Source organism: Aedes aegypti, chromosome 3 (assembly GCF_002204515.2).
Source record: "Aedes aegypti strain LVP_AGWG chromosome 3, AaegL5.0 Primary Assembly, whole genome shotgun sequence".
Taxonomy (NCBI): domain Eukaryota; kingdom Metazoa; phylum Arthropoda; class Insecta; order Diptera; family Culicidae; genus Aedes; species Aedes aegypti.
Window position 1 is genome coordinate 314,146,578 of NC_035109.1, and position 20,262 is coordinate 314,166,839.

The 20,262-nt window shown below is 39.7% G+C and overlaps 1 long non-coding RNA gene across 1 annotated transcript; it reads left to right on the forward strand.

Moving 5' to 3' along the window:
• Window positions 1-6,738: 6,738 nt before the first annotated feature.
• Window positions 6,739-15,401, forward strand: LOC110678502. Its single transcript, XR_002501664.1, has 2 exons — window positions 6,739-7,484; window positions 14,498-15,401. It is a non-coding gene; the product is annotated as an uncharacterized LOC110678502 (long non-coding RNA).
• Window positions 15,402-20,262: the final 4,861 nt, after the last annotated feature.

The following is a 20,262-nucleotide window of genomic DNA, read 5'->3' on the forward strand; positions in this document are numbered from 1 at the left end:
TGACACAGTTTCATGATAATTATGTTCCAATTCATTAACGGCTGTCATCACTGTGTTGTACAAATACTAAAATTATTTCAATTTAACCTGCTTAGTCTCAGGTGGTAGTCGAAATCAGTACAGTGATGTATATTACTTCTTAGCAGAGAGATGGAAAATCAAAGAGGGAAAGAATGTGGAGAAGGTTCTTAGCAGCAGGCTTGCTTGGCGATACTGTACTGCTTATACCGTCTTCAAGTAGAGCAAAAACTTGCAGGCTTCTGAGCACCTGGTGATTAACAATGTTCATCCTTACAAAGAAGTTTTCCACAATTCCGATTGGAAGCCTCTGAGATAATGATTTTCAAGCTTCCGAGTAAAAAATGTTCACCCTTTGAACGGAAGCTTTTCAAGCTTCTAATCTGGGAAAAAACTTTGCGAGCTTCTGAGGAGATGATTTTCAAGCTTCTGAGTGGCAGCAGCTGTTCAAGTTTTGGAGCGAAAGCTCGTGAGCGAAAGTTCCCAAGAATTTCTGTGATTTCTATTACTCGAGGTCAAACTCCAAGCACCAAATTGGTCACCCGTCGATTCCAGTCGACCGGCTTCCAGCAGTTTTGGAAAAAGTGACTTGTTCATCGAGAAGACGTGCCCATTTTTCCAACAACATAGGACCGATAGCTCTTCCGGAATGGGAAACGCTTGTGGTAGAACGTTTTTTGTTCTACCGGAGGTTTGGATAAAAGTAAACGTTTTTGCGATTAAAAAAAACATTCCTTAAACATTTGACTGATTATTTATTTAACTAGTTTTACTTTAACAGCACATTCTTAAATTAAATTCTTTCTAGAAGAGCCAATTCAATCAAATAATGCCAGATTAAAACATTGACAACAAAATGGCAAGTTCACGTTATAAGTCTCATGTCTGCGACTGTGCAAAGCGAACAGCGAAGAGCTCTAACTGTCTTCCGCAATGGAGGGCAACCGGAGCCCTCCTAAGGTGTGAAGCTCTGGTCTCGATATAGTTGTATGTCATATTCTTTGAAAATTCACAGTGTTTTAGAGAGAGAGATTACAAAAAAAGATTATTTGAAGTAACTTACCTTATCGTAGATGTGTGGTTTCTTAACTGAAAGTATATCATAGTGTGGTTTGTGCGAAAATACCATTGCTTCTTCTACTCCACCTACGGTTTTGGTGTGAATTAGGAAGAACCTATGGATGCGGGAATTTTGTCAATGGGTAGCAATGCTTTTGTCTCTCTTTGAGCGGATAAAAGTTGTTTACGGTCGCCATGTAGCAATAGATAGTCATTTTGGTTTTATTTCGGTTTCAACATTTAACTTTTGGTTTTAAATCAGTTAAAAAACCATGATGATTCCAGTAAAATCGTGCTTGAGTTTGCTGTTTTAATGAAATTGATTCTCTTTTAGCACTCACGAAAGGCCAAAAAGTTGTTCAGTAGTTGTATGATCTCCTGTCACGGTCGCCATATGCTGCAAAAATCTAAGGTACAACTTTTTCTCCAGGTCGAAGATTTCAACTGTTGTGATTTACTATTACTGAGCTCCCGTTTGCCCGACAACTGGGATTTTGCTCGGATGAACGGAAACGTTTGTTCGTTAAACTGAGGCCAAGAGCCACCGAAACATAGGACCGATAGCTCTTCCGGAATGGGAAACCGATGTGGTAGAACGTTTTTTGTTCTACCGGATGTTCGGATAAAGGTAGCGTGTTTGCGATTAAAAAACAAAACATTCAGAGAACATTTTACTGAGTTTTCAATAAACTAATTGAGCTTTAACAGTATATTCTGGATTGTCCTCCGGTATCCTTGAGCTGTGCTCCCAGCTGCTTTTTGTACCGTGTTGAATTCGCTAGCTTTCAGAATAATTTTCAATTCGGAGTTTGATACACCGTTTATTAGTGCGTCTACTCCTGCTTTCGTCGCCATTTTTTAGCTACGTCAGCTGGTATGTTGTTATTGATGTACAACGTCGATAATTTTTGATGTCCATAATTTTGATGACGATTTTGACCATAGCCTCTGCCGCGATAATTGCCATTACCGCGATTACCACGTTGGTAAAAATCGCGATTTACTGGTCGTCTTTCGTTGAAATTTCGGTTTCGGAAGCGATCGAAAGATCGGTTCCGGTTTGTATGATTTTCATATTCCCTGCGCGAGGAATATTGTTTAAAGTTCCTCGGCGCATTATCAAATCTGCGATTGGTTTGGTTCCCTGCCTGCAGAATTTGCGATGTTGTGGTCGAGGTATTTTCGTTCTCAATCAAGATGTTGCATGCATCCTTCAGGGTATCAAATTTACCTATTTTCAACATCATTTTCGTTTCAGTAGATTGAGCCTGATTAATCATCGTCTTAACAGCGGCCTTTTGAGAGAGTTTCCTCGCTGCTTCTGCCGGAATTTGTTCCCTAACATAAGCTCGTGTCAGTTTGTCGCACAATTTTTCTACTTCTGCGGTGAATTTTTGTACATCATTGCGGAGTCTCAAATTTTGTAAGTTACTGAGTGCTAAATCAGCACTCGTTTTATCAACACAGTTTTCCGTAATTTTCGTGACGATCGTTGCTAAATCAGCAGGCACCTCCGTAAACAATTCTCTTGCTTTGCCTGTTAGTTTAGTCAGAGCCAATTGAATTGTTCCAGGTTTTTGTGCTGCTGTTACGACACCGTCGAGAAAATTAATCGCGTCAGTGAATGATTTTGCTCCTTCTGGGCCACCATCATAGTTCGGAATTAATTCCGCTATTTTGGAAGCCGTCTCGATATTTAGCGCCATTTTATGTTTCCGATTTGTTATTATTATTCTGTTCACTATATTTTTAAATTTTATTTTAAAGAAATTTCCGCTTTCTAACTTCTTGTTGATTATTTCTAAAGTACTTTGGTACGATTCATTCGCAAATGTTATAAAACAGTCGTGTTGTAATTGCGTTAAATCTGAATTTGATCGAATCAAATTTTGAATTTGAATAAAAAGTTCTTGGACTTGTGCTCTTTTTGCAAGTAAAGTCTCTGGTTTATAACACTTATTTATAGATTTTTTAAAATTTGTAGCAATTCGATTCAGTTCGTTGATTTTTTCTTCAATTACTTCAAACATCACATTTCAATTATACTGCTCATATATATCGAACCGATCAATCAAATTCAAAAATGGTGGGTAAAACAATTATATATATATAGTGATTTACAATATATTTATAAATTTCTAACAAATCGCACAAAAATGGTGTGTAAACAAATATATGTCATGATTTTCATATTTCGCTCACCGACCGATGTCCTTTTTTCGATTTCCACTGCATCCGTTGGTCTAGCGTGAGTGGGCACATGTTATCACTCGGATCACTTCAGCTTCGTTGTTGGTCTGCCTCGTCTCTGCTCATCTCTTCTTGTTTTTATTGCACCTTTAAGCACTGTTTACCTATTAGAGGCTAGGTAGATGCCTTTTAGTTTTTGCTCTCATTACACACAAATCACCTGTACTTCTGCACCGTCTAACTGTGTCCATAAAAGTTTGGTTTCTTCTAGAACTGTTAACCATCCGCGTAAAATTGTAAATTGTAACACTATTGTTGCTATTACCGCGATTACTATTTTCACCAGCATTCTCTTCTTTTACCTTAATCACAAAGTGTTTTTCTTGTTCACTTTTCTGTTGCTAGTTCGTTTAATTTGCACAGCTTGTCTGCCCTCTTCAACACTTTGCTGTTTATTCTTCGCTGAATTAAAGCCCACAGGCTTAGCACGAGTTGTAAACTCACTCCAGCAGTCACGAACCACAGTGTCGTCTCGATCGTATCGAGTTTCGCGGAGTGTTCGTTCTGAGTGTTCACTATCTCGATGTGTGTGTCCCCGTTGTGTTGTACCTGAGCCTTTGACTCCTCGGTACCCATTTTTAATCTTCTTTTAACGAAAAATACCGAGATTTTTAAGAACACTTTAACACTTAACACTTTAACACAGATTTCCAAAGTTCACTTTTTAGTACCGAACATTGCCTGTTCGAATGTCAGGTCGCCATAAAGTATATGCGGTGATATCACATTGAAAACACGTCCGTTTTTTGTTCTTGGTTCAAATCAAATTGTCTTGTATCTTTCTTTTTGATTTACATCAAACCTTAACTCTACACTCAAGCTTAAGTCTACACAAACTTAAATTCTATGGGAGGAGCTTGGACTTATTTTTGTGAAGACGATAGCCAATCGTCATGAAGCAGGCTGTTTGTTCAACATGTGTCTTTTACTGCACGGGTGGTATTTTCTGTTTGTTCAACATTGAATGTGGGTCAGGCAAGTGTCAACTGCCTAGTCCCAAATTCAATGTTATGATATGGTCGAAATAACATGTTCATGAAAACATGTGTATGCAATAAATTTTGAATGAGGTCTGTTGTGAAATCTGAGTATGCACTAATGAATGTTGGCAATCAAGTGCCTTAATGTAAATTATGACTCGAGCAGTGAAATGGTATATGAATGATATTATTTGGGATGCTACACTATGGAGGATATCAAACTAATTGTTGACTGGCCCATTAACTATCCCAAGTGGTTAGCAGTATCTGTGGTACAGAGTGCTAAGGGAAGTTTCGGTATGCATTGGAATGCATTGAAACACATAGTCTCCTGGTCAGAACAAGAGTATTCCGAGTCTTGGAACTTGCGTTCCTTTTATTTGGTAACAGATCAATCGTTTCATACAAACACATTGTCAATCGAACATAGACCCCTGGGGTGGCGGTGACAATATATCGGCAATAGCATTTTTGGGTTGAAACTTGAGCCAAGCGCATCGTTCAACGAACGACCACCAACGAGTAGAGTGTAGTCAGCAAAACAAGTGCACTCGAGAGCGTCGGTGCAAAGTGTTTATGCGCGCTGCACCGAGGCCATCGTTTGCGCCTATGCGGACCTGACCTATTCTGTTCTGGAAAATGTTATGTGCGTTTTATTGCTTATGCTGATAGATGAGGGAAAGATGTTTTGGGTGAATGCGTGTATAGCACAACTGCCACTACGTGCGCGGGCTGTTACCCAAATTATGAGGACTTGTTTAATTGCTTTTCAAGTTGTGAGACGATAAAATACATAGCTTGAATATACAACTTGAATGGCTTCACTAAACACAATTTTTCAATTCTCAAAATGATTCGTTGGAAAGGGTACTTAACTTTACTGTGCACTGGAACGGCATCCATGGGGGCTGCGTACAACTGGAAACCAGGGCTTCATTGGTGATTACTGCAAACTGCTTCGGTGATGCATACATCATGCTCACTTTTTTTGTTCTTGTCTTTCGCGCTAATTTTTGCTTCACAAAACGTCTCAATCAATATCAATTATATGAAAAGTATATATTTTTTTGTTTTGCAGTAATTGAATGTCACAATACTTCTTTTACTTTTCATCACATGCGCGTGGATTATTAACTACCACCTCACAAAGGTTAGCCATTGACTTGGCCATTCTTCTGATTGCCTTTCTTCTTTCAATTCTTGCAATCAATTTGTAAATAGTCACTATGAGTTGTAGCAAGACAATTATAATTGTTATTCACAATTTTTGTTCGTGACCAAGATGAAACTCGGTATGTACATCTTGGTTGTTGATTATTGTTAAGTCCGCATCATCACTTTGACTGGTTTCTGGGTTTGATTTGTTATTACCCATTTTCAGATTTTAATCACTAATATGCGTGCGCGTGCTATCAATTACTCATTTTATGCACTACTAATACTGCTGCTGCTGCTCAGATTGTCGGCAATGTTGTTTCTTGCTTTTGAAAGCCACCGAAAATTAGCCGGGGATGAAATATGGTGTTCAACACTGGCACTACGTGCGCAGCTGCCTCCTCCTGCTTCCGCTTTCCTCAACGAAGACCTAGCTAACCCACTCTTTCTGCTTTGCTTACCATCAACCAACCAACTGGCGTCGATAACGATGGTGACCACTCTCCACGCTATACGCACACTACAAACGATGATCTCACTGTTGAACACTGCACTGTACTCAGGTAGCACACGGGACGACGGGGTACGGGCTCCCTTCGACGATACATATGATCGGAAAAGAAACACGCGTTGCTGAAAATGTTCAATAGTTTTGTGTAAAACTCGAAATAAACGGCAATACAATGGCTTCGCCGAAAGCGTTTCGCTTCCAAGCCAAACTAAGGCTCTTTACTGCAATAAAAGCGCTTTGCATTAAGCCTCGAGAAACCGATGATTTGGAAAAAACGGGGCTGCATAAATTTGTGCAATTTGCCGCAGCACACTTTTCCACTGCTTCTCTGTCGCTCTTTTTCTCTTTTTTTATCTGACATCTTCCGTACCTACTGTCATTGTGACTTCAATGTTGACGCGCAGCGGCGCTTCGGTATAAAGACGATTCACTATAACGCAAGTCCGGACAACGGTGATTAGATTTGTAGGTTGAATGTTGCGACACGTAGGCTGGTCGGTAACTCATGTCTATATGCATTACGCTAGCACTTCTTATTTCTATTTTATCTTCTCCGTTAATACAACACAGAACTGAGAACGTTTAACAATACACGCTAGAAAAATACAGCACAGAATTGAGTTGGACCCAATGAATGTTGCGCCACTAGCGTTCTACTACTTATATTTCTATTAGAATGACCGTTCACTGACACATGTATATGTGTGGTTGATCTCTCACTCTCTCTGCTCTGCTTGCCTCGAACCAAAACTGTGTACATATGGTGCAACCACAGACTGTGCACGGATTCTCTGAAGTTCTTGTTATGAGCTACGATTTGATCGTAGGTTTCACGGACCAGATGCGTCAAACCCTCGAACCCCACGAAGTGATTAACCTCTTCGGCGATGGGTGTCACTTCCTCGGCGGCGGACGGTGCATAAGCCTCGATCCATAAAGGATCGTTCTTCACTTCCGACGGGGCCTTAGATAGATGCTGTCCTGGTGGACGCGGTACGTCGGGTACATCAGAAAAGGCTGATGTCTTCGGCCGAAAGGGAGGGCGTCTTCCTCCTTGGCGCCGGTTCGCTGATGCGTCGGTACGACTGGACGCAGGAACGACTTCGTCACTTGACGGTTTACGGTTACGATTCTTGGCTGATCGTGCCTCTCCGAGGTCTTACAATAAGCTCTGTAGTATGAGTTGTTCTGAAAAGAACAGTTTATGAGGGTGCGCTTGATTGGTGTCGGGCTTCGACTAACAATTTAAGTATAACAATTTGCTTTCAAAAAGGGGTAGAAGTAAAAAAAAAAACAATGTTTCGTCCAGGGTTGAGTATTGGAGACCATCCAGTATTCAAGAATGACAATGCCGCTCTCTGAGCTGGCGTAGGTGCGGCGATAGTCCACGGCCAAATTCGGGCGGCGTCGGCTTGACCCAAGTCTGATCGACTGACTCTATACAGGAAGGCTCCTCCAAGGTAGCTTGCCGATCCAGGCATGGCTAGAGGCGTACGGCCACGGTACGACAGGTTTGCGGCTGTTGTATTCACTGGAGCACATAGCAACATCTGTCCAACAGAACCAGCAATAACTTGTTATTTGTTGTTGTTGTACTCTGTGTTTCTCGTGGTCGAGTGGTAAACGGTGTCAGTCGCTTTGGCTCATTATGAAGCTCCAGATTGTAAGGGTTCGATTCCCGCTCCAGTCAGTAGAATCTTTTTTTTTTCGAAATATCCAGCAATTTCCTATATGAGACAATTTGGATAGTTTTTGCAGATTTGACAAATTCTGGGCAGTTATGAAAACCGTCCACCAATCCTTCTCTGAGAATCTCTGAATCTTGCTCCGACTTTCTTGTACCGTTTACTATTAGTCCCCATAATTTCTCTTCTGGGATCGCAAATATTCTCCCATTAAGGTATTCGTTCAACCCATTTGGAAGGTGAATAAAATTTATCAATTCTTTGTAAGCAGATCGACTTGTCGCGTCCTGATGTGAGGGTTTGATTAATCACACTTTTCTACGCCAACGGGACTCGCGTGATATCAAGAATAACTACTAGACTCGTCCAAGGTCCACTTATGATTGAATTTTATTTCTACTCAACTTAACTACCGAGGCCTCGTTCTCGGTGGCGGACGTGACCCTTTTTGTTATGTCAGCATAACCGCTTTCACTGCCCGGGTGGTCATCGCCCGGGTGGTGTGATCGCGTTTATGCTGATCATTTGTTTACGCAGTTTTCACTGCTATGTTTATGTAGAGCTTATCGCTGTTATAAGAATGTAGGGCCGCATCCACCACACTAGTCTATAATTCTTCCTGTGGTACCACATACGTCGTGCACTAGTATAAGGTATTTCGGATCTAGAGGTATCAACTTCTCATTAGTTACTGAACATCTCTGGCCTTTATTTTGATTCGATTTCCTATTTTATACCTGCGTTCAACTACTAGTGTCGCTAAGGGCGATTATGATAAGAAATGCGAACAAACAACTACCGATGCTTATGCTTTTCGTCGACCTTCGCCCTTGCCGTCTTATGTAAAGCATACAATCTGGTTTATTTAGATTGTATGCACTGCTGATAATGACACTTCTTTGTTCATTTTGCCTGAGGGGCGGAACATGTGATGGCATTACATCACACTAGAGTGGCATAAAAGTTTATTTGTGCCATTTCTCGACCTTGTTTCATGAATAATAATCACTGTCACATTAAATGTTCTTGAAAGTTTTCACACTTTTGAAAGTGACCGAGCTTTCTGCAGTACTTTCTTATTCATACGTTTTGTCACTATTTTGTATATTGTGACTAGCAATTGTAGTGCAACGATTGCAATTATAATCCAGAGTAGGGTTTCTACTCGATCGATTTTGTCCGAGTGTTCACTTAGCATGCTGATGATTTCAACATGTTGATCACCATTATGCTCTATACGTGATTTCGATTCTTCGGCACCCATTGTTCAGATTGCACTTGAGGTTATTTGAATTAAAAGTTCGTATTTTAATACATAATTAGCACATAATAAACTCACTCACTATTATTCGTTTTAGTTCGTCAGTACGGATTGTTTGGCGTTGGTAATGATTTCTTGTAATGCCTTAAACTCTTCGATTAACACTTTAACGGTTATAATCGTACAACGATTGTGAATGCTAAGCAGATGAACAATGACTTAATGTTCACTTTTACACTTTTTCTTGAACTTATTCGGTTCGATATGTCCTGTCACGGTCGCCATCAGCGAGTCTGATGGATGTTTCGGATTTAGAGACTCACAGACTCGCGTTTCCACTTTGAAACTAAAGCTGATTAATTGTTGTTTATTATTCGAAATACTTATAGCTACCGTACAATCTACTACTTCACTTATTTATTGGCGCTTGACCAAAGCTATGTTTAACTAAACTAATGACCTGGTTCTGGTGTGGCAATGAGGAAGTTTGGAAGTTTTGCTACTCAGCGCTATAATGTAGGTTTGGGTGGTTTGATGTTTAAACGTAAACGGGTTAAATGTATAATGGTAAAGTATGAAGGCCATGAAGAAAAGGTCACCACAGTGATACCGTTTATAAGCGTTTGTACTCCCGCTTTGGTTGAAAATTGATTGGCCTTGTTTGCTGGAATCGTTTCTTCCATATAGGTTGTTGCTAGACGTAAAGTCAGCTGTTCAACCCGATCGCAAAATTACTCTAGAGAGTCCTTTTGTTTAAGGCTCTTCAATTTCGCCAACAAGTTGTCAGAGTTGACTTTTGGGGCATATTGCGCCCTTAGTGTTGTTATGAGGTCGTGTATTGTTCGTGCTCCATTTATTGCTTGACGAGCATTACTCGTCAGTCTTGCCTTCACAAATTTAAATAAAATTGCCTCTGCAAAATCCGCGTTGACGTTCTCTGTAAATAACAAGACAGCGTCAAGAAATCAGTTGAGGTTTTCGGGGGTCCCATCGTAAACTTGTACGAGGGATGTCCCTAGTCTTATGTCTACCTTTGGCGCCATTTTCGCAAACCTACCGCATATAATTATGACTTTTACTAATGTTTTAAATTTCATCCTTGTCTTTGGTTGACTGAATAATCTTCTACAGATACAGCCTTTCCTACAGTTTTAAATTTTATCTTTGGTCGTGCGGTTTCTAGAATAATGGATTCCACTAATATTTTTATTGCTGCAAGATATGTCATTTTTAGTACTTCAAATTTCTCATATTCAGTATTCCATATTTCTGGAATAAGTGTGGATTTTAATTTATTTGATATTGCTTTATACTTGTTGTATAAATCATTCAATCGTTTGATTTTTTCGTTAATATTTTCAAGGGACCTTGACCTTGTTTTGTTTTTGTACAAATTAGTGTACTCTTTGGTAATTGTTTCTTTGATTGGTAGTAACTTGCCTAACATTTACTTTGAAAATATTAAAAATATTGCCATAAAAACTGTATCAGTACATTATAACGTTTTCAATAAATCAAATCGATGTTTTTTTTCTGTATCAAAATTGGTGCTTATTCTCCTTTTCAAAAGTTACTCACGTACTTGGTACTTTCGTAGATTGTTGGTTCCGCTGTAACTGCTACTACCATTGGTGCTTATTCATGTTCCATGGTACGTTCGATGATTGTTGCTTCCGCTGTTGAGGCGATCAGCCTTGAAAATCTTTGAAAAGGTACCAGCTTTCAAAATAATTTTAGTGTCGCTGCTATTGGTTCCATCAATTAGAGCATCGACGCCTTTTTTTGTTGCCATAATACTTGCTCTATCTAAAGGGATTTGTTCCCTGACGTAGGTAGCTTTAAGTTGTGCCGTCAGTTTTTCCACTTCATTGCAGAACGATTCCGCAGAATCTTTCTGTTTCACGGCTTTGAGCTTGGCAATGATATTATCGGAAGTTGTTTTTGGTTCACAGTGTTGTTTTACTGCGTTTAAAATGCCTTGTAAGTCGTTGGCTTCAGCAATGACTTGACGGGCAACGCCCGTTAGTCGAGTCTTGACGAATCTTGTTACGGTAACCTGAGCTGCTGCCTGCTGATCGGCAGTAGCTCCGGCGAATGTATTTACGACAGTATCATTAAAAAGGTTCACTGCGTCGATAAATGATTCCGGATGTTCAGGTGTACCGTTATACACTGGTACTAAGCTAGTGCCAAGTTTAATATAAACAGTCGGGGCTGCCATGATTGGTGGTAAGACTCTTCTCAAATTCACTTTTGTTCGTAATTTAGCCAAAAATAATAGCACGTTTGCAGCAGTTTTGAAATCCACTGCATCGGCTTTAGCAAAAGGTAGTTTGCTATTAACAAGAAGAATTATTTCATTATATTTTTGCCTCACCCCTCTAGTGTAGAATGTCAATTCGGTTTCATGAAATAATTCTTCGTTGTAAGCCAAAATGGTATTCACGTCATTATATATAATTTTGGCTCTATTCTCTTATGCATGTAAAAACTTTTGTGAGTAATTTCTTCTAGGTGCTTTTGAAAAATTGGTTAAAATTGAGTTCAATTCTGATATTCTTAGTTCCAAATCACTCCTTACTTCTTGTAAATCCATAAATGGGATTGAATTCGATAATCAATATACATTTACACCGTTTGAACTAGATCCATTGGTTTGGGAATTTACTCAAAATTTTTTAAGTTACCTAAAATTAACCCAATATTAATGATTCACATCTAGCACAAAGCACGACCTTGGGGTTTTTTTTCTTCTTCATTACCATTAAAAGGAACTTAAATTAGCATGTTGCAGGTCATTTGTAAGTTTCACTTTTTCAATTGTTTAGCGATAGCGGGAATTGAGGACGATTACTGGCTCACCTGTTAATCGGTAACATCGAAGAACACGTCATTCATTTACGGGTGTCGGGTGTTGAAATGTTGATACCTCCCGTTGTCGCTATCCTCCCTTGGCCGCTCCATGTTGCCGATTAGCCATCGACCGGGCCACTCCAAGTTGCCGTTTAGCCCTGGGTTTAATACACTTTTGAAGTCACTGCGCTCCTGCTGCTGACGTTACGGATTGCACTACTTCATAGTCAGCCGTTGATGTATGTAATACATGGTCATTGATTGGCATAATACACTTTTGAAGTCACTGCACTCCTGCTGCTTACGGACGTTACAGATTGCATAAGTCGTTGATTATGTTCTTCTTGCACTTTACACGTTTTCGATATTGGCCACACTTTTCGCTGCCTTTAAAGCATTTCTGCGACTTTGTAACTTGAGTTCTTTATAACATAGAATTATCACTTGTATTGCAACTAGGACAAGGATTAGCCATAGCTTGAATTCATGGTTCTCGTGTAGTTCTTGGTGTTGTTCCAGAATAGTGTTTATTTCCACGTTAGTTCCACTCGTGGTTATTTTTGGTTATGAACTGCTTTTGCCCATTTTTGCTTTTCACTGATAATATACCGTTAGCGTTTTCCACAACGTATAAGCAAAGCACCAAAGAATAATCGTTGTTATCAGGAACAGAACTTTCACTAACATGATGTGTTCAAATATTTTAGTACAATTTTCACTTTGATTCACAGTCCGGTCGCCATGAGGCGATCAGCCTTGATAATGGTTTTTCGAAGTGAAATGATCCTCAACTCTACTTGACTGAGGTTGATAATAGAATGAATCGTTTATTCAAAGTTTCGTTTAACTTTAGGTCCTACTGGAGGTAGCTGGATATCATATGCATGTATTCGTGTGAGCGATCGATAACGATCGGTATCGAGAAAGAAAGAGAGAGAATGAATGCACATGTGGAGAAGGCAGTTTCAAGGCTGAAGGCACTTGGTGATAACTTACCGACTGTGCTTTGAGAAATTGAAATATGAGTATGACACATTATTGTCATGTCAGATTTGTCGAAACGGTTGGTGGTCATCGTCCTGCTTATGCGTACCTTGCACGTGTCGCCTAAGCAGTTCGATGCTATGGGAACGTTTTGACTTTCGCGGTAGGTACCACTGGTGTGGTCCTTCTAGAAACTATGGTTGCTATGCGGGATTGGATGACATGTGGAATACAGATGCCACAATCTCCACAAATTGAAATTCGTCTACTTCTTAGAGTGATTACTTTCTCCGATGCAAATTTTTGCACATTCTTGTCCTTTTTTGTTTGTTTGGTTTTACTCAGAATTTTAATGCACGAATCGTATTTTCGTTTAACTATTTCTAAATTGTCAGTTAATGTATTCCATGTAGCAGTATCGTTCAAATGTTCATACTTTTGCACGATTTCTTCATATTTTTTAAAGGCGTCGTTTAATGCCTCTGTTTTTAGAAAAATCCCTTGTTGTGTTCTCGGTCTATGTTTATTTTTGTTTAAATTTTCGAATTCTTTGAAAATGTAATTTTGAATTTCCTCTAAAGTTGCAAAATTAATTTCTGTTGAAGATAAGCTTTCTGTATTTGACATTTACAATATTATTTAAATTTTATTGACTTACCAGTATATTATTGGCATCATTGAAAGTTGCCTCATTGTTGTTGTTCCGTTCCTTGTAAATTTCCAACTCGTTTCAGGTTTTCTGGTAGTTTGTTCTGGTCTTTGTTCTTCACAATTTCGTAAAAATTGTTCTAATTATTTGATAATCACTTTGTCCTTCACTTTTTCATTCACTTCTTCAAATTGTTTGATATTCACTTTGTTCTTCACTTTTTCATTAACTTCTTCAGATTGTTTGATATTCACTTTGTTCTTCACTTTTTCATTAAATTGTTCCACGTTAGTTGTTTCTATTAAAATAAAAAAAAAAGTTTTTGGTTTCACTGGTTTTACCCACCAGTCAGAAATTAGCGTTCCTATGTTCTTAAAATTGAACAGTTTTTTTTTCGTTGTCACCATATGCACGCATGCTACAACGCCGTTGTGCTTTGATTTGGAGAAGGGCTTTCTTTTCATCAGATCGGTATCTGAATTGAGAAGGGCTTCGAAAAGTAACCTTCTGTTCAGACCGAAGGACTGCTAGAGTGAGCTTCCACTCAAAGATTGATTGTTTATTGATTTCCTTTTGGCTTATATAGGCTGACAGAATTATTCCTATCCTATATTTTACAATTTTTATTTGTTTTTCGTTTTGTGTTTATTTGTCTAGCGGATTATTAGCCAACACGCTAACTCCACCTTTCAAAAATATTCCATCCGGGCGCTACATCGGTTTGACCGTTGTTTTTCGCTCGATTGATTGATCGTTTGAACGGGGCTTGCTTGGATTCGATGCGACTTGGATGGTTTCAGTTGGCTTGTTTGGTGTGTTTCGAGGATGCCTTTCTTCTTCGGTTGGGCGCTACGGCCCGGACGGTACGTTCTCATAATGGTAGATACCAGATAGTATTGGAGACCATCCAGTATTCAAGAATGACAATGCCGCTCTCTGAGCTGGCGTAGGTGCGGCGATAGTCCACGGCCAAATTCGGGCGGCGTCGGCTTGACCCAAGTCTGATCGACTGACTCTATACAGGAAGGCTCCTCCAAGGTAGTAGCTTGCCGATCCAGGCATGGCTAGAGGCGTACGGCCACGGTACGACAGGTTTGCGGCTGTTGTATTCACTGGAGCACATAGCAACATCTGTCCAACAGAACCAGCAATAGTCTGGGGTACTGGTACTAGTTCGATGCGTGGAACCTCAGCTAGGTAGTGGGAAACGGCGTTAAGGAGCACGGTATTCAGTGGGAGAGTGTCAATCTCACTCGGGAAGTCATTGGCGGTAATCCGGGCACGCGTGTAGATGACGCTATGATTAGGTCGTAACTGATCAGCGTCGGCATAACCCATCAGTCTGCTGTTCCATACATGGGCTAAGCCATTAGGATGCCATGCAGCGTTCTGCTGGTGTAGCCGTAAAGCGTATTTGCTCTCGGATGCGTTGGGCGTAGACAGGGATGTTGGGATACAAAGTCATATGCAGATGATCTGCATCAAGGTCATTGGGGTACCCGTTATTCCCCAGGGTGTATGGTGTCAGCCTAAACTTGGATTCTACTGAGCTATGGATGTTAAGTTTCCCATTCCTGACAAATAGATACCAACTGAGCTTGGGACGTGGTAGTTAGACTGAGTCAATACCATGTCTAGAAGCTCACGTTCAGCAACATGTGTGCGATATCCATTGGCATGCTGGAAGAATAGGGCTCTTGCCCAGGTGAGTGTAGCTAGGTAGTAGGCGTAGGCGGATTTGGGCACGGATTCTCTGAAGTTTTTGTTATGAGCTACGATTTGATCGTAGGAACGACTTCGTCACTTGACGGTTTACGGTTACGATTCATGGCTGATCGTGCCTCACCGAGGTCTTACAATGAGCTCAGTAATAGGAGTTGTTCTGAAAAGAACAGTTTATGAGGGTGCGCTTGATTGGTGTCGGGCTTCGACAAACAATTTAAGTATAACAATTTCCTCTCAAAAAGGGGTAGAAGTCAAAAAAAATAAAAAACAATGTTTCGTCCAGGGTTGACCAGGTCCTACGTTGTGTAATTTTAGGCCCCGAAGGGGCAGACGAATAACGACGACTTTCTTCTACTATACTGATTTATTGCCCACCACCGAGAGGCAGTGCTCCTGCTCGGTGGGGGATGCTACTCGTAACGATAACAACTTACAACTAATATCACAGGGCAAAACAACAGAAGTCGTTTTTGGCATTTCATCACTAGTTCCCAAGGGATTCCATAAGGAGTTCTTCTAAGGACTTTATCAGGAGTTCCTCTAGGGTTTCCATTAGGAGTTCCTTCAGAGATTCCACCTGGAATTTCTACAGGTATTCTATGAAGAGTTTCTCTAATGATTGTATCAGGAATTACTACAGGGATTACATCACAAGTTTTTCCAAGGATAACATCTGAAGGAGTTCTTCAAAAGATTTTATTGGGTATTTCTGCAAAGATTCCATCGGAAGTTCTTTCATAGATTCCATTAGAAAAACTTCTAAGACTCTATTATAAATCCTCCTGGGATTCCATCAGAAGTTCTGTCAGGGATTTCATCAGGAATTCTTCTAAAGGTTCCTTCAGGAATCCTTCTAGGGTTATTCTGGGTTAATTTATTATGAATTCTTTTCGAAATTTATTAGGAGATACTACCCGAACTTCTAGAGAATAAGAATAGAATAATTCCTTCAGCAAAATCTCCAACGATTCTCGAAGATTATCAGGATTCCCTCCAGGGATTTTATCAGAAACTTCTATTAAGTATTCCATTACCGGCATTACTCAAGAGATTCCTTCCGGAATTTCTCAAAGGATTCATCGCGGAATTTATCATGGGGCTCCTCCCGGATTTCCTTAAGAAATCAATCCCGGAAATCCTCAAGGGATTTCTCCGGATTTTTCAAGGAATTTCTCGTGGAATAACTTCAGGGACTCTTGGGGGTTTTCAGGAACCCTCCAGCGATATTACCAGACATTTATTATAATAGTTTTGCCTGTAATTTAGGAATCTACCAATATATCATCCAGTGACTCCATCAGGAATTCCTCCTGGGATTCAAAACAGGAATTCCTTCAGGAATTCCTCTGGGAGGTTCCAAGATGAACTCCAATTATCCAATAACGAATTTTCTATGCGATTTGATCACAATTTCTTATAAAGATTCCACTAGTAATTCTTTCAGATACTTGAACAGTATTTTCCCTAATTATATCACCTGTAATTTTTCGCGAGAGAATTTTTTTAATTAATACTTCAAATGCTTCAAATGTGTTACTAGGATTGCGCTTCAGAATTATCATAAATTCCTCCAGAGAGTTAACTGATATTTACTCAGAGTTTCAAACAACACATAACTCTAAATGCCTCAGAATGAATCCCTAAAGTAGACCTAAAAGATTTTTTTTCCATTTCTGAAAAAAAATCCATGGAGATATATCTCTAGAAATACTTGGAGGTATCACCAAAGAAATCAATAGATTTATTCCTAGAGAGTTTCCTGGAGAGATTCCTTAGTATATTTCTAGAAGCAATCCCTGAAAGAGTTTCTGAATGATTCTCTATGGTAATTCCAGGTAGATTCCTTGGAAAAACACCTTCAAGAAATACTGGATGGAAATGATGGATAAATTCCTTTAGGCATCCTTGGAGAAATTTATATTAGCTTATTGAAGTAATTCCTGCAGAAATCCCAGGACGAATGCCTCGTAGGGTCCCTTCAGAGATACAAGGAAGAATCTTTGGAGGAAACACTGATGGAGTTTATAAAAGAATTTATTGAAGATTCTCTCTAGAGGAATACCGAAGCATAATTCTTCTCAAATAATTTCAAGTAGAATCTCTAAAAGAATTCCTGCTGATCAAGTTTTGATGAATTTTTTTGCAGTATTTCTCTTGAAATCTTTGAAGGCTTTCTGATGGAATTCTTGGAGGAACTTGATGAATCCTTGGATAAATTGTGGGTAGTATCTGTATAGAAATGCTTGAAGTTTTGCTGGAGGAATTCTGAAATTAATCCTTGGAGGATATTTTGGTGGAATTCTTCAAAAAAGCATTGGATGAACCACTGGAGAAATCCCTTGGGAAATATTTGTTTATATCCTTGGAGAAATCTGTTGAAAAATTGCTAGAAAGAATCGCTGAAGAAATTCCTGGGGGATTTTCTGATGTAACTCCTTGAGGAATTTGAGGAGGAGTCCTAGGAGCAAGCCCTTAAAAAAGTCCTGGTGAAATCGTTGGGAGAATTTCTGGTGATGATTTTTTGAGAGATCCCTTGAGAAGTACCTGATAGAATCCGTGATGCGATTCCTGGGTAACGCGTGATGGAATCCTTGGAACTAACTTCTAGAGAAACTTCTGAAGAAATCTTTGAAAAAATTGTTATAACGATCTGGACGAATTCAAGGAGGCAGCCTTGGAGTTAGCCCTGAAGAAAGTCCTTGGGATTTTTTTGGACTGATCTTTGAAGGAATCAGTGGTTGAAATTCAAAATGATTAGTAGAGAAACCTCTAAAGGAATCCTTGGAAAAATTCCTCCTAAAGGTATGCCTGAAGAATGTTCCCCGGAGAAATTTCTGGTTGAATCTTATCCACAGATTCAACCAGAAATTTCTCCGGGGAACATTCTTCAGGCATACCTTTAGGAGGAATTTTTCCAAGGATTCCTTTAGAGGTCTAAAAAAATTATTGATAAAATTCGTGAAAAAATCCCAGGAAGTGCTTCAAAGCAGAATAAATAGAGGAAACGACTAAAAGATTCAGGATAGATTGTTTGAAAAAAAAATCCCTCGGCCATTCCCATATCAATGACTGCTCAGAATATTTCCCGAGAGAGACCCGTCATGATTTCTGAGTTTTGCTGGAATACTTCGTACGAATTATAACTGGAATTCCTCTTTAGGTGATTATAACAAGACTGGAGAATCTGACAACAGTTCGCGTTGAAAATCAATGAAATTACTTGCTTCCTGATGGTGACCAATGGGATAAATTTAAAACGCGGAGCGCTGTTTGGTTCTCAAGTCTTGTGCTCTTGAAAATTTGAGTTTGGCTTCATTCTATAATCACCTTAAATATTTATTTCTTCCGGTACTTAAATGTTGAATATTCTTCTCTTCCTTACTGCGATTATTGCCAAAAAAAAGGAAAAGATTCTCCCTCACAGCCACAGCATTCGAAAAAATAATAATCACATATTCACAAGACTCTCGGCAAATCTAAAAAATGCAAAGAAATATCGTGTTGCTGCAACCAACCTTGACAGTTGGTCAAACGGTTGTATCAACATAAGTCGGTTTGACCAACTTGGGGGCGGAGTCAATGCTGGTCAAACCGTCTGAGCGTCTGTGGGCTGCATTATGCATATTGGATGCGAAGCATATTTTGAGGCGTTAATTTATGATTCTGTTTTATGTCAGTGGTTCTCAACCATCTTACAAATCCAGTAATTGATTTTTATTCCGTTTCGTTTGAGCGATAGAACAAGAATGAATTCTTACACGAGAAAATAAAGAAAGTATTTTCCGGCAATGGTTCAAAGAATTACCGTGGTAGCTCCGATAGATCCAATTGTTCCAAGCATCCAGTTTCTCGAGGTTTTACCTCTCCAGCTGCTCGCGTTGTTCCAGCGTGATATTTAAGCAATCTCGCATTCTACAAACAATGGATTCCATGCTGAGACCAGCTAACGGGTGTGTAGGGAATTCTGCGAGATACATATCAGCAAATGCCAGGCATTTTGGATATTGTGCGTATGTAGCCCAGGTTTTGTAGTGTACATATATATACTTGGTCTAAATTAATCTCGGTCCCTGGAGCTTGTGTGATAAGTGCGTTCATATGAGTGATTACTTTTCCCCGATATTCTTCTCTGTCAATACCGATGATCCGAAGAACACAAGCTACAGCTATTACATATCGACGTAACTCTTTTGTATCAAGGAGGGCATTTTCAGCTACTAAATCAAGATTACTTGTTAACTCTACCACATTAGCGAAATTAGTTATGCAGATGCTTGACCCTTTTGCACCAATGGCGAGGTTGAAGGATGTCCATTCCTTCGACAATGTGTACTTATCGCGAGACAATTCATGCCATATGAAAGCGGTGAAGGTACTCTCTCGGCAATGTACTAATTAGATTCATCTCGTTCACTCGAATACCCGTTGTTGGAAGATAAGGGCGTCTCTGCATAATAGCCTCTCCATTTGTATAAACTTCTCCGTTTATCTGCAATGTACATCGCTCAAAGTTGATCAAATACGATCCGTTTATATTCTGGACGTGGTCGCTACAATTAGACAGAAGTTCAGCTACCGCGTTATTTATTAGTATTGTCCCCTCATTGATCCTTTTGATCGATCCTTGAGTCGGGTCAACTCTTTCAAATGTACAATTGGAAGTTTTTCCATTTGCAAGTCGGTGGATAAACTCAGGAGTATGGCTAATCTGCGTGGCCTTGCATACAAAATTATTATCCCTTGGTTTGCATGGTTGATCTGATGAGAAAAATTGGGTTTCGTTGTGCAGGAGAAAGTGGCATGCTGGGGCAACTCACTTGCCATATTTGATTAGGGGTTCAAAATAGCTGTACTCATATTGCTGTCTGATAATTTGCGATACCTTTAAAATGTATGCAACATGAGTAATATTCGTCATCACTTGGGCGGATGACAAAGACATTAGTTCTTCGAATGATGATACGCTGATGTCTTGTGAATCTCTCCAGGTCTATCGGGACCACAACGATCGTATCACTCATGTTGGTTAGGCCAGCCTGGAAGAACTGCCTATTTGCCTGTGGTAAATTGATGAGGTCCTGGAATGAGTTGACGTTCGGCGGGGGGTCAATACCTGCTATGTTGATGAATAG